The 14,990-nt window shown below is 43.2% G+C and overlaps 1 protein-coding gene across 10 annotated transcripts in view; it reads right to left on the reverse strand.

Moving 5' to 3' along the window:
* Positions 1-14,796, reverse strand: part of MTUS1 (microtubule associated scaffold protein 1) — a 129,814-nt gene extending 115,018 nt beyond the window's left edge. For 7 of the 10 annotated variants that reach the window (XM_054066488.1, XM_054066487.1, XM_054066484.1 and 4 more), the window contains exon 1: positions 14,578-14,722. The gene's annotated coding sequence lies outside the window, so the exon portion shown is untranslated. Of the gene's footprint in view, positions 1-2,004; positions 2,117-13,793; positions 13,886-14,577 lie in introns of those variants that run through there. The other 3 variants (XM_054066480.1, XM_054066481.1, XM_054066482.1) reach the window with 3 other exon arrangements.
* Between the last annotated feature and the right edge of the window lie 194 nt (positions 14,797-14,990).

The raw sequence follows: 14,990 nt of genomic DNA on the forward strand, positions 1-14,990 counted from the left end.
TTCTTGAAAGAGCCTTGTGAAAATCATCTGGATGGCAATGGGCTTCAACCTCCATCTAACACAGCATACTACAGCTCTGCTGAGTTACCAATGGAAGACGACAATACTGGAAGAGACAAAAGTTCAGTACTACTCAGCTTGTCACCGAGAATCCAACCCAATGCCTCAAATACTGGCTCCCAGTTCAACGCATCACAATGAGAAAAATACGCTGCACCAGAAAACTAATAAAGAAGCAGAGAGACAAGCACCTGCAGACAGGAATAGCTGTCTGCAGGTTACAGTCATCTCAGAACAAAAAAACAAAAACTCACCCACACATAAGTCAGATGGAACTAGAGCAATAAGTATGCATCTGTTGACCAGGAGATCCAATTTGAAAGAGACACGCCATTCCACCCAGCACCACAGGCATTCTCCACTCACAGTGTCCCTGAACTACTCAGTCCTGCTGCTGCTCAGCTGGCACACAGGACACAGCAACTTTCTAACAACCATGTGCTACCACCACTTCCGAAATAAAAAACACCACCAGCCAAAAATTATGTGTGCAGGCCATACACCCCCAAACTCCTGCCGTGCCAAGCCTGTCATCACCTCATCATTACCTGACCCTCCTGGATTCCTATTTGAAGTTGTTTTAGCTTGCTCATGACATCCAGGTTTTCTGAAAAGCTGCTCTTCAAGCCCAGTCAACACAGGGCTGCGGGCAAATGTTGCCCTTTTACTACTCCCTACTTTGCTCATGATAATCTCCCTCATGAAGATTAAATGCTTTCACTCTATATAAAAACAGCCCAAACACATCCCTGCAAGAAAAGTGATCACCAGCCACCCTTCTTCCCTCCTCCCTTTCCCCTTCAGAACAACACAGATCCAAATTTATCTTGTTTGACCCATCCATTCATATTTCATCAACTGATTAAACTTGTTCTACCTGCTTTCTTGGACAGGTTTCTCAAATTGTTTGCCTACCACTTTAACTGCTAGAGTCTTTCCTCTTGACTAAGAACACTTAGGAGCTGCGTCAGAGCAAGCCAACTACACATGGCAGTGCTGAAGACATGACCATAAAGTTCTAAGAGTTGAGCCAACAGTCTGAATACACTTTTCTCCTTCATCCAACTTAACAAGCAAGCATTAAAAAAGAGTTTTTTCCTTCAGACGCAGGATTTAAAAATTTAATCTTAAATGGAAAGTATAGTAAAGCTCCTATTAAAAGTTTTCTAGTAAAAGTATTCATTGTCAGATTATCCTTTTTATTATCTATTTGTAAAGCACTCAAAAGTGAACATCGATTTCTCTAGTTTGATATTCTCTTCTCCTCTTAACCACCACCAACAGATGACATGAAGGAAGAGGCTGGTAAACCAAAAGCACGTCTGTCTTCCCCTTCCTGGCATGGTGACTGAAAGAGCTATTTAATCAGAAATTTATTTCATTCATAATGAAATCCCCAAATACATGAAATCATCACAACATTTTGTCTCCAACTATTGGCTTGAATTATACAAAAGAGTAAGTAGCTCAGCTCATACTAGTTTTAGAGTTGTAGCACTCGCAATGCTGGCAGGAGGATGCATTTTGGCATTGCACATATTTCATAACCATTTAGTTAGGCACCACCCCTCTAGGCCACATAAATCATATTACAATATGTGATGTATTAATTCTGTGCTGGCCATTTGCAATGTTGTTCCTTTCTTTAGGATATGCAAACAGGAACTGAAGCAATTAACCGTAACACTGACCCAGAGCATTGTACTTTGTGCTGAAATACAAATACCACACAACTCAATGACAGGTAAATACTAGTTTGCCTGTGAAGCTGTTGCAACCTCAAGCATTTACTTCATAGGCTTGAAGTTATGGGACTTATAATTACTTTTATTCAGAGTTCTCAAGTGTGAGGTTTCACACTGACAGATGCTGAAAAATTCACATACTTGTTTAACTCGAACATAATATTTGTGTAGCAAAGACAAGGAAAGAAAATTGTCTCACCCTTCTCAGCCAGGCTTATCTCAGCATGCCTTGTACGCCGCTTCATTCCCACAACTTACAGAAAGCATTCAGTCACCAATGCAGCATGGCTGTGACCTGGCTACTAACAGAAAATACTTGGGATACTTGGCAGAAAACCTGGGTTTGCATCATCTGGCACATTAGGGGGGAAGCGCTCTCTCCAGTGGGATGGTTTTAGCAGAGTTCTTGATAAACTTAAGGTCAGAATAAAATTGGATTAGAAATGCAGTCCCATGGTTGGAGCCACCACTTCTCTTCCCGGCACAGGCAAGGCAGTCCTCTGGATTAACATAAAGAGCGCTGGATATCTGAAGAACACCCCTGCAATTGCGTTTGGCTTTCTTCTTTAATTTTTTACATTTCCAGTCATAAACTTCGTTTGGGAGTCTCAGTACTCGAGCTTTACATTCATCAAACCTTTCATTACCATTGGCATTCCAAACCAAACAAAAAGAATAAAAAATTAGAAGTTATCTGAATATAACAAGCTACCCAGTTTGCAACAAGTTTGAAATTCCTACATGCAGATCAGTATGTTTTAGGACTATTTTTCCTAGAGTTTACCTAGCTTCTTTATACTGGACTTTGATCCACCTTAAAAGTTCTGATACCAACTGTAAAAATTTCTTTCCCTATCAACTAAATGGGATCAGATTAATAGTCCTTCTTTAGGATACTCTTGTTTGGGATTAGTCTTCAATTACAGTCTTTTAAGTTACCAGATCACTGCACTGTTGAGTAATTTTTTTTTTTTTTTGACTACCCAGGGAACTGTTTGAGTCTCGGGGTTAAGCACATTCTGTTCTACTTAAATGGCAATACGCCAAGTCCATTTAAATATTTAAACATTAACATCAAAGTCACTGGTTTATAAAAAGGCAGTCGTTAGAGCAGAGAGGTTAAATTTGTTCTCCAGGCAGTATCGTTGAGTACAAAGGCCATTTTCCCACTTTATGAAAGTGATTTCAGGAAGAGCTAAAGAGCATGGAAAAGTTACTGCAGTATTCATAATCATTTCAATGATAGACTTCTTTTCTTTGCAAGTAAGGACACATGCACATTATGTGGTATTTTCCCCTTCTGGCGCTACAGATCGATCTATAGTATTTAAAAACACTACTGTTTCACATTAGGAAAGTTAGAAAGTTTTAAAGACTTTATAGGCAAGTTTTCCTTTGGTTATTCTATGTGAAAACTCAGTTACCAAATAATAGTATCCAGTATTCGCACTGACAGCTAGAAGTCAAAATAAAGGAAACTATTTTTTTAAAAAAAAAAAAAAAAAAAAAAAGGTGCAAGGGCTTAAGAGAAAAACCCAAAAGAAAACGGAAAACCAAACACCAAAAAAATCTAAAAACGCAACACTGAGCTAATATCTACATTTATGAAATAAATAACAGTCAACTAAAAGCTGAATGAACAAGCACAATGTTGCTACAATTATTTTTCTTAATAGGTTGTACAATTACAGATATTATTCAATGTTATTTTGAGGGGAAAAAAAAGCTGAATTTGTCATTCAAGATTTCTCTGAAATTGTGCTTCTTTCAAAAAAAAAAAAAATCGGAAAACAAGCAACACACACTGAAAGGCCATTAACATTTAGGAGATGCAAGGTTCTGGTCACCATTACAACTGTTCACTCACAACTAAATAAGAAATCGGACAAATATGAATATTGCATTTTTACACGAATTTCTTTGAAGGGAGGGAGAGAAGATCAGCCAAAGAGGAGCAAGGAAGGAGCCAGAATGCAACTTTGGCAACTATTTTGTAAGCCACCTTCTGCTGCCTGGAGACCTTCATTAGTCCTGGAGATTAACTTTTCTACAGTAACTAACTCTATATACACCTGACAAGCGTAAAACTAGTTTTATGTGAAGCAGCTGGTAGGCAAAAACAACAAAGCCATCAAGAACACACTGCAACTGATTTTGTTTTCCTAGAAGCCTTTTCCTCCACAATTTCAAGAACAGAGTTGGAGGCTGCCCACCTACAGGAAGCTGGCATTCACTGTGTATTTATAAATAAGCAGTTTGTAACAGTATCTTCACTCTGAAACCAATCAGATATAAAGACGTTCTAAATATAACTTCTGTGGATACTATGGAATGACCTCTAAAGAACCAGACTTCTTTATCAACTACATGCATCTCATTACAGGTTAGAGACCAGAAAGACTGATCCCAAACTCCTCCACTAGGTTTCCACATGTTCTTCAATAAGAAAGATAAACAGCTGGAAATACCCGAGAGCTGATGATGGAGTGACCTTGTAGAAGACAAAACTCTCCTACTTAATTTGCACTGAAAATAGATCATCAGCAGGGAAAAAAAAAAAAAAAAGAAAAAAAAAAAAAATCACACCAGACAAGCTTACTATATTTAGCTGACAACTTACCTACAGGGTACCCCACACAAGAGTAAAGGCTAGAGGTGTGTCCACATGCCAAGCTGAAATGTCAAGCTTTCCGCTAGAAGAGATGCTCTAAACACCGCAGTTCATTACCTTTGCTCTTCTCAGTTTTGGGTACATTAGTGTCACCCCTCTCAAGGCTCCACAGCATTTACTTGTCTAAAAAGTACATTTCTACCAATGTGCATTTGTGACTACACATCACTGTAGATTTAGGTAAGCGCAACAGTGCAGTAACCTATGAGACATCAACAGTTCAGCTTACAGAAGACACTGCTATAGTTTGGCATAGAGGGAAAGAACTACAACACTGATTGCCACCAGGCTAGGAGAGGCGAAAAAAGCTGTTCTGCTGGAAGATGTACCAGGTACCCCATCTAATACAGCAGGCATCACTGCTCAGTGCTTGAAGCACCCAGCCAACAGGCCATAGGGCAAGCAGGGAAGCTACTAGTCCAATACAACAACAACAAAGCACACTCAATACTTTTCTTGCAATAATAATTACTGAAGCCACAGTACCTCTTTCAGTAGAGGTAGCTTTTAGCAAGACTTCAGAAGGCCTAATGATACAACCTCCTCATCCAGGAAACTGAAGACAGCTGCTATTCAATTATCCTTGCAACTAAGCTATTAAATGAACCACCAGCTCGAGTTTGCTGCAATTTGGAACGAGATTTACTATCTTAAGTGTTGAGATGCAGGACTATTAGAACAGAGAAGCACAAATAAATACTATCTATGTCCAATACAGCCACTGTGAAACCTATGATAAATTTGTCAGTTGCTTTATGGTATTTGACTTTAGAGCCCATTTGCTGAGCAGCAAGACATTACGCTACATGAAATCCATGGCACACAAACCCACATAAGTTCAGGGCAAGGAAAGAGACATAATGATGACATACAGAACTGCTCAGATATCTTGATCTGTGTGTTTGTGCAATAAGGTAGAAGCAAACTTTTACCACAAGCAGTATACATAATGAAGTGGATAACACCAAGAGCCTTTACAGTCTCCTGAGAAAACTGACAAGCTTACAAGGTTTGAACTACTTGCTATTAGAACATGAAGGTCCTATGGAGGATGAAGCAGCGCTCTGCACAACTCCAAATGCATATCAGAAGATACTATTCATTAGATGAGTGTGGGCAGAGCAAAAACATTTATTCTGCAACTACAAATTCAAGCATGCTAAAATAAGTGAGGTTCCTAACTGCTTGGCAAGCCTCTACCATCCTTCTAGGCAGATACTGAGAATGCAAATGCCAAAAGGCATCCAGCTGCCCATGGCCACCAACCCATGCCGAATGCAAAACCAGCCACTACTATCTCCTGGCATCAAGACTCCGGCCAATTATATTAACTGTAGTAGGAGACAACACCCAGACAGTTCAGTTTAATAATATTGAGCTGTAACAATTCCTGAACAGGTACCATGAACACTTTACAAGCACTAAACAAAGGAGAGGAAAGACAGATGTATTACAGGGGACATCTGTAGCTTTGAGACACTTTCATACCAAGATATAAGTAAGTACACAACCAGATCAAAGTGTCCATGAGGAATTCCTTTCATTCAGGGAAAGCTTGCAAAGGAACAACTCAGCCAATCCACCTGTAGATATAAAGTTGACAAAAATCTCATGACCTGCAACTGAGCATCAAATAAGATTACCCTCAGCACATCCAAGAAAAAGTGCATGATAAGTATTCTGTTACGTGAGGGAAAAGTATTGCTTAGAAGGATAATGCTGGCAACAAATTTATTAGGTTGAGCCACGTGTTATGTGATAATGCTGCTCAATGAACTACAAATCCTATCAGCAGCTTTTCTCCCAATACTTTCCTGCTTCTGGTAATGAAGACCTGAAAAAGATGGGATTTCACAGACAATAAAAACAGCCCGTGCTCCACACTGCTTGAGAGAGAAGAAAATGAAGTGCCCTAAGCCTAAACAAGGAGTAAAACAAATATACAAAATAGCATTCTCTGTAGTAGAAATCTGCAGTAGAGTTTAGCTCCTGCAAACTTACACCTGAAGTATACCTGCAATGACATATTTGGTAGAGAACATACCTGAAACAGGCAGAGGTCCAGATAGTAATACTAGCATCAAGAAACATCAAATTTCTACAGATATCTTCTACATATCTCCAATTCAATAAAACTATTTAGTCAGCATCAAGGGTGTCTTGCACAGGCAAAACCTGCAGACAAGCCATGCAATCAGGTAGCATTGCAACAGTAGAATACTGCCATCAATATGCTTCCCAAAGCTAGATAATAGCCAAGCACAGAGTAATGGTTTCAAGATCCTTGACTGCTGCTGGAAGGAAAGCAATAACCAGTGCACAGATCAGACGAGAGAGTACTGCAATAGATGGAGACTGCTTATGGAACAGCTAGGCCAGTACATCCAGAAGCAGCCTGCGTCAGCCATAAACAAGCAGTATCAAAGGTAAGGTTTACACTCCCATGCAACATTGTTCAGAGGGACTCAGTGGAGACAGCATCAATGGGAAACCCTTCACACGCTCTGGTAGTCAGCATCAACAAAGAACCCACAGGACCATCAAGAGCTTCAGCTATGAGTCAGAAATAATTATGTACACACAGAACTAAATGAGGTTATAGCAGCTTTCCAGTACTTAAAAGGGGGCCTACAGAAAAGCTGTGACGGGGCTCTTTATCAAGGAGTGCAGTGATAGAACATGGGGGAATAGTTTAAGCTGAAAGAGAGGAAATATAGATTAGGTATTAAGAAGAATTTTTTTCCTGCGAGAGCAATGAGGCACTGAAATAGGTTGCCTGGTGAAGCTGTGGATGCCCCATCCCTGGAAGTGCTGAAGGCCAGGTTGGATAAGGCTTTGAGCAACCTGCTGTAAAGGAAGGTGTCCCTGACCATGGCCAGGGGATTAGAACTGGATGATCTTTAAGGTCCCTTCCAATTCAAGCCATTCTATGATAATTTCAATAACTGGACAGTGTCCTGATACTGTTAAAGAAAGTTTTCTGTTGACTTATAATTTAAACATTGAATTAATGTTTTAATGTTTCTACAAATAGGATTTCCTAACACTGAGATGCATACTGCATATTCGTTTTGTTTATGGATCAACATCTCCCAACAGGAATAGCAAACCCCGTTATTTCCAAATATTCATAGTGAATGAGTTTGCCACATGCGGTCTTTTTAACAGAACAAATTAAAGGCCAAGACAGACACAAGAAAATACCAATATGGAATACTGCAGCTACAGTGAAGTCACACTGAGTAACACAGAACACAAGACACCAAAATCAGTAAAATAAGCAGGAGAAGGAAAAAAAAGGTGGGGAAAGCATGTCCACTTTTGACTCTTTTAAATAAAGCAACCCTTTATACTTCTCTAAAACTGAACAACCAGTTTACAAATAACAACTATTTAAGTAGATTTTGCTCCACAGACTGGAGCCATACTGACCATCACCCAGGACAGGTGAGCAGAACTCCAGAAACCGCTTGCACAGACAAACTTCCAAGTTTACACACTGTATATGTGCCACTTTTCTGCAGGATAATTACTTATCAAGCTATCTGTACTTATAGCCACAAACCAGACTTCCAATTTATCACCATTTACCCATCCATCAATAGAGAAAGTCAGGTTTCCTGCTAATTTCTCCCAGAAAACTTGGAGATTCTTCTTCTCCGAACTTAAAGCAATTAAAAGGACGTGACACACCAAAACTTCAACAGGATGAAAGGACAGGCAGGTCAAATGGGAGACAATTAAACTGAAAGGGAGCATATGAAAATTTCTCACAGCAGGTGCCAGCAATCGAACAACTTGGAGCTGCAATAAGAGCTGGGGCCCTGAACAGCAACCGGATGAATTATCTGGTCATCAACAGTATAATTTTACAGACAACGGGTACCAATAACTTACTTCAGACCAATTTCCTTTAAGGTCTCTTTGCGTTCCATCTGAAAGAAGACAGTGCCAAACCCAAAACTGGGTACAATTGCCAACTGACTTCTGTAATACCCCCAACCTGTAATCCTTAAAATGGCTCACTGGCAACTCTAGTTCAAGTTACTTCTTTCCTTGAACAAAGTTATTTGCAAGAATATCCAAAACCGGTTACAGAACTGCCATCCATGGATATTTTCAAGGCTCAGACAGACCCTGCCATGGCTGGCCTGATCAAGCACAGGCAATGGGCTTATTTTGATCCTGAGGCTGGAAAAAGTGACCTGCAAAAGTATCTCCCAGCCAATTTGTAATTCTGTAAATTAAAGCGTTTTTTAAAGAAAAATGCAAACTCAGAGAAAGCATTCTGCAACCACTTCCTGGCTCCCTTTTTAAAGTCACATCACTGGTATTTCAAGGATCTCTAATAATTACAGTAAAGGAAATACTTCACTACCACTAAAACATTTGTATCAAATATTAAGAACAAGCACTTCAAACGTTGTCCAGGAACTGATAACTCTTGCAGACCAGGCATAAACAGGATACAAGCTATGCACAAGCCAACACCAGGAGAATCTTCCATTCACAGCCCCAGTTAAAAGTGGTCTCACATCATGGTCTTGAAACACTATAGCTATCTTGCTTTTAGCTTTCTCAAGAGTAATCGCATTTGACTCACTAGGAGCATACAGGATAAACTCCAAGAAAAATAAAAGAGAGACATCTGTTTACTGTGAGAATGGGTACACAAACCCTGGTTGATGGACAAGTCCATAGCCTTTCTTGATTCATAGCAGTTTATTTACCAGCCCATACTCTTTACCACAACTCTGTCAGGGTGCCTGTTGGCATACACATCTTTAGTTACCAAACCCTACTGGAAGGATGGTGCAGCAAAATCTATTTTCTCAATTCTTCAGACAAGATTATTCACTCTGCTGTGATTCAACATCAGAGACATGACCAGTTAGCATGTCTCTCCAGCAGCATGATGCAGGCCACTTCTGGATATACTGCCCTAGCGGTTCACAGGAGGTGAACAAAGGCAAATCAGAAGTTCGTAATTCTCCCAGCACCAAACACACACACTCATCCAAGAGTACAATCACACTCATTCAGGAGCACAGTGACTAAAAGGATTTCTTTTTTTTTTCCCCCCAGCTGTGTAGATGATCTCAAAAGAAAAAGGAACACCATTTCACAGTCACTCCATCCAGACCTCATGGATGTTGGCTGATGCCACCAAACTAAACTAACAAGTCCAGGACACACTATTTGGATCTCATACATTGCCAGGAGATCTGGGGAAAAACAGAGTTACTTAACATAGCCATAAACATATTCTTCATAGTAATAAAAATTCCTCCTTCAATAGCCCTGTTTTCACTTGAGGAAGGTCTGTCCACCCTGTAAGTCCGCTACTGAAGTGAATGGGTAAACAGCAGGGAAACTGGCTCTGGAAGCAAGACGTTCTTGTTTCTTCCTGTAGGAGGCAGTATACAGAGTACACAGTAAAAGGTCTTGGAGATGCTAAGAATACCAGCCACTGGAATAAAACGCTACACCAAACACATTCAGATTGTTTCACCTCACCCGCAGGAAGCCTGCTGTACAGCCAATGACCACTGTCACTCTGAACAGGAAAGGCAACCACCACGTGCACGTTTAGTGGGGTCTGCTCTAGGATGTGCCTGCATGCTGGTTTCATTTCCCTGCAGAATTCACATATCATGTGGCAACATGTATCCACATTTATATTAAATGCAAAAATGAGCTGGCGTCCTGGTGTCCATTTTTAATTAGATATTTCAGATTGCAAAAAGAAAAATAGTTGTGAAATCTCTAAATATTTGAACAGTGCTGAGTGCATACTGGCAACTCAGCATCTAGATTTCAGTAAACTGACAGAGCTGAACAAGGTTAATGATCAAGTCAAACAAAGTGACAGACCTACGGGAACCATCTAAATGGGAATGACAAAAACTGGATAGTTGATATAAGCAGGCAATGCACAGATCACATCACAGCCATCCACTAACACCAGCTTCAGTTCTTCCTGATGCAAAACCTAAATAAAATACCAACTGAAGCAGTTTGAGGTAAATTACTTAAGTGGAAAAGTGCCAGAAAGATTAAGGATTAATGCAATTCATCCAAGGAAAGAAAATGTAAATTAAATAAAACCAGAGTTAATATAGGTGCTAGGTGTGGAGGGAAAAAAAGGAGAAATCAGCTGTTTGGTGGAAAATAATGTCCTGATATTATTTCTTCATACCGGAAAAAGCCCACTAATGTATAAAACTAACACTCATAATTAGTATTATTTTGTCACTTATAGGAAAAATGAAATTGTCCAACAGCACTGATTGTTTTTCAAGTAATAAAGTATACCTATGCACAGCCTCTGTACTTTGTGGAATAATCTCAATGACAAGAGAAAGAAGGAAAGCAGAAAACAACTCTTCCCACGGCTCTATCAGAACAACTGCTCAACTGTTGTGTCAAAAAACATCTTCATACACGAATGAGGAAAAGGAACAACTTCCACAGTGCAAGTACTCCCTCAAAATCAAGTTAGCTGTTATCACTCTTATTTTTATGTTTGCTTGAAACAAACCGTACAACAGCCAGTTACACTTCACAAACACTGAAGAACTGTTTCCCTTTGCACAAGAAATCAAGTACAGAATAAAGAGCATTAACCTTGCCTAGCTTTCACTCTAGACTGCTGCAGTCTGAGTACCAAGTTCCACAAACTCGGCTGGTAATCCTCTGAATTCATAGGATAAAGGTAGCTTCCACAGGGTTTCATTGTCCCAATTAAACAGTACTATCAGCATATACTGTGAAATTGAATGAAGAGAAGAAAATTGCTTGGACATAGAGACCTCAGGGCAGGCAATCACTTCAGAAGCTTCTGCTGGGTCACACCACATGTGATGCTTTCACTCATACAGGTTTCTCTAAAAAACAATCAATCACGATACAGCAGTAGCACACTTTAGCACCTTATATGGCTATGTAACATACCACATTTAGATACACCATACATACATTTATACATGTATAAAATGCATATATGTATGGAAACATATGTACGCTTTTTTTTTTATAGATATAAAATAAGACCCACACTGCTAGCTGGCTTATCTGCATTCCACAGTTTCTATTACAAGTCTAAGTAATTATTTTGCTAGACTGCTGAGATAATTAGCTACTCAACATATTAGACTGCAGTTCAATGCTAAATCCTACAATTAAAAAAAAAAAAAAAAAGAGCCTCCTGAGAGTTGTCATTTTTTGTAACAATCTACCCCTGCGAAAGAATTTCTGCTTTTCGTAATAAAGAAACCTACTTCTTCCATACGTGATTTGAGATAAAAGTCTGCAACCACAAAATTGATGAGCTAGAAACAGGAACCCCAAATGTATTAGGGGTGCCATTACTCTTGTCAATTCTTGACTTTGTCAAGGCCTTTACATTGCACTTTTGCAGGCTTAGCCTTACAGCTAAAAATCAATGGCTCAGAAGTGACTAACTAAAACATACAAAACCCAGGAACAGTCATGCATGCAACAACAAGGCTTGCTATTTAGCGAACGTGAATTGCTCAAAAAGATAACATAAAACTAGTTTCAAGGTGCCACCTAAACACTAAAAAGTTTAACATTTGTTCAAATATTCTGAAGTTATGGAATTTTTACACATAGAACCATGTTTACCATGGATGGAAAACAGTGCTAGGTTAAGTTTGAGCACCAGAGTTACCAAATTATTATCATAATTTTAGCCAAAGTTCTGAGACAGCCTGATCTCAGCCAGAAATCGGAACTCTGCAATAGTTTAGAAGTGACTGTCTGAATTTTAAATACAGCCCTGTTACCACCCATACAATTAAGTTCCATAAAAATACAGCTCAAAAAGCAACCTATTGCTCACCCACAGTAATTAGCATTAGGAGAACTAAGTCAGCCCCAGTGGCTGGTATGGAGTCATGTGAGCCAGCCGCACAATGCATTGCTGTAGTTCCACAGCAGCACAGTGCACGTCACAAGGAATAAACAATTTTTAATACCTGTTTTAGTAATCCAGACACTGAGCTGTGTCACACTGTTCACCATCATTCATTCTAAAAATCTCAGTGATATAAATCAAGCATGTCAAAGCTTTTCTGTTTTTCACAAACAGAAGTTTCCTTATATGAAAAGCTTAATTCTCCTCACCTTAGAAAGAGAAGTATTACTGTGTATTGAGTTCACTTAGAAAATTAACCATAAATATCTATTCATTAATGTAAGTATCTCCTGATTTGACAGACTTAGTATTAAGACTATTTCACATTATGGATACTTTTAGAGTCTTACCAACCTTACAAAGCATAGGAAACGACCAATAATGATTTATTTTATATACTTCAGTGAAAGTCACAAATCTGCCACCGCGTGAGACTTCACCTTTTAGACAACCGCCTGATGTGGGGTTGGTTTAACCAGCTGTATCGCCCATCACATCACAGGCATAAACCAAACCAGCCAACATGGCAAAGCACAGCCCTGGTCCTGGTGCAAGACTGACAGAGCCACGTCTGAAGCAAGAACCTACATACCCCTAAGCAGAAGGGGTCGCTTGCTTCTCTGCTCTGATCATGAATTAGAAAAACACCGAGCGGGCTGAGGAGTGCAGGTGCTGTGGGGTTTCGTTGTTCTGAGGGGAGCATTTGCTGGGGCTTTTTTCACTTTGTTTTATGATAAATACCCACGCTCTCGCCTCGGCGCAGCGGTATCAAGCTTAAGCTTGATGTCCTTTCCAAACACGGGCTCCCCTCTCCTTGCCAACCTTGCGCGGTATAAATAGCAGCAAGCGGAGGAGCGAACATTAAAGACACTGTTCTGAAACCTCCGGGGTGTTCGCGCTCCCCCGGCAGGACCGAACCGCAAACTCGATCCCATTTGAAACACGTCAACCACGGCGTCACCGTTCAACTACCTAAAAAGCTACGCACAGCACCCCTGCTTTTAAAAATATAAAGAAAAAAACAGCCCCAAAAAGCAGACCTAACGCCGCAAGTTAGTCCCAGCCCCTCAGCGGCACCTGCGCCCGCACCGGGGCAGAGCCGGCACCAAAGGCGAGCGAGGGCAGCGGCGCCGACACCCCCGGACACCCCCAACCCGCCCCCCGGCTCACGGACGAACCCAGCGCCGGCCTCGCACCTCGACGCGCGGCACGGACCCAGCGCCGTCCGTCCAGGGACCCCCCAACCTCCACGCGCGGCAGAGACGCAGCGCCCCCGGCGGGGATCCAGCGCCCGGCCCCGCACCCCGCATCGCACACACCCCTGTCCCGCAACCCCCACGCGCAGAACAGACCCACCCCCCGCGGCACGGACACCCACCAGCACCACCTCCACGCGCGGAACGGTCGCAGCCCCCACGATGCGCCCCCGGCACGGGCCCAGCGCCCGGACCCGCACCCCACCGCTCCGCGCATGGCACAGACCGAGCTCCCTGACGGGCCCCCCGCACGTGGCACGGACCCGACCGCCCCCCCCACGCCCCCCCCCCCCCACGCGCGACACGCACCCAGAGCTCGGTCTCGCACCTCGTACGTCCATGTACGGCACGGACCCGGCTCCCCCCAACGCGCCCCCGGCACGGACCCAGCGCCCGGACCCGCAACCCACGTCCCCACCTCCACGCCCTCGCACCTGCAACCCTGCCTGTCCCCCCGGCCTCCATGACGCGCCCTCGTCACGGACCCAGCATCCAGCCTGACACACAGCCGTCCACGCGCGGCACGGACCCGGCACCCCCGGCACTATCCTCGCCCTCCCGCCGCCTCCACGCGCCGCACGGACTCAGCCCCCCCCAGACGCGCCCCCTGCCTCGCACCCCCCCCGCCCCCCCCGTGAGCCAAACGGACCCAGCGCCCAGCTTCACGCGCACATAGGCGCCCCTCCACACGCGGCACGGACCCACCGCCCGGACCCGCAACCCACACCCCCACCTCCACGCCCGGCACGGAACGCAGCGCCCCAGACGCGCCCCCGCACGGTCCCGGCCCCGCTCCCCGTTAGGCGGGCGCTGCGGGACGCCTGCCCGGGGGCGCCGGCGCGAGCAGGTCTCGCTCGTTTAAAAGGAAAAAAGAAAGAAAGCAGAAAGCAAGAAGTCGGTCCTTACACCGCCTCCGCCGCTCGCGGCCGGGCTCCGCCACGCTGCCCCGGGGGCGGCTCCCCCCTCACCTGCGGCCCCGCGCTCACCTGGCGCCGGGCCGGGGCACCGCCCCACGCAGGGAACTGGGTCAGCGACTAAAAATACCGCGCGCGGAGCGAGGGGGGAGGCTCCAGCCCGGCCGGGGCTCCGCCGGCAGCCACAAACCCTCCCTCGGCTTTCGCTTTAAAGCACGAGTAGATCGGCGGGCAGCGCGAGAGGAGAGAGTGGAGCGGAGCTTCAGTCTCGTCGCGCCGTCCCGAACGAGCGAGGGAGGAATAAATCATCCCGTTAAGGGAGTGAAGTAGGTTAAGCGATAATAAGAATTGTGAGAAATGCTTATTCGCTGGCAAAATCATAGAATCGTAGAATAGTTTTGATTG

The sequence above is a fragment of the Cuculus canorus genome, chromosome 4, assembly GCF_017976375.1.
Source record: "Cuculus canorus isolate bCucCan1 chromosome 4, bCucCan1.pri, whole genome shotgun sequence".
Taxonomy (NCBI): domain Eukaryota; kingdom Metazoa; phylum Chordata; class Aves; order Cuculiformes; family Cuculidae; genus Cuculus; species Cuculus canorus.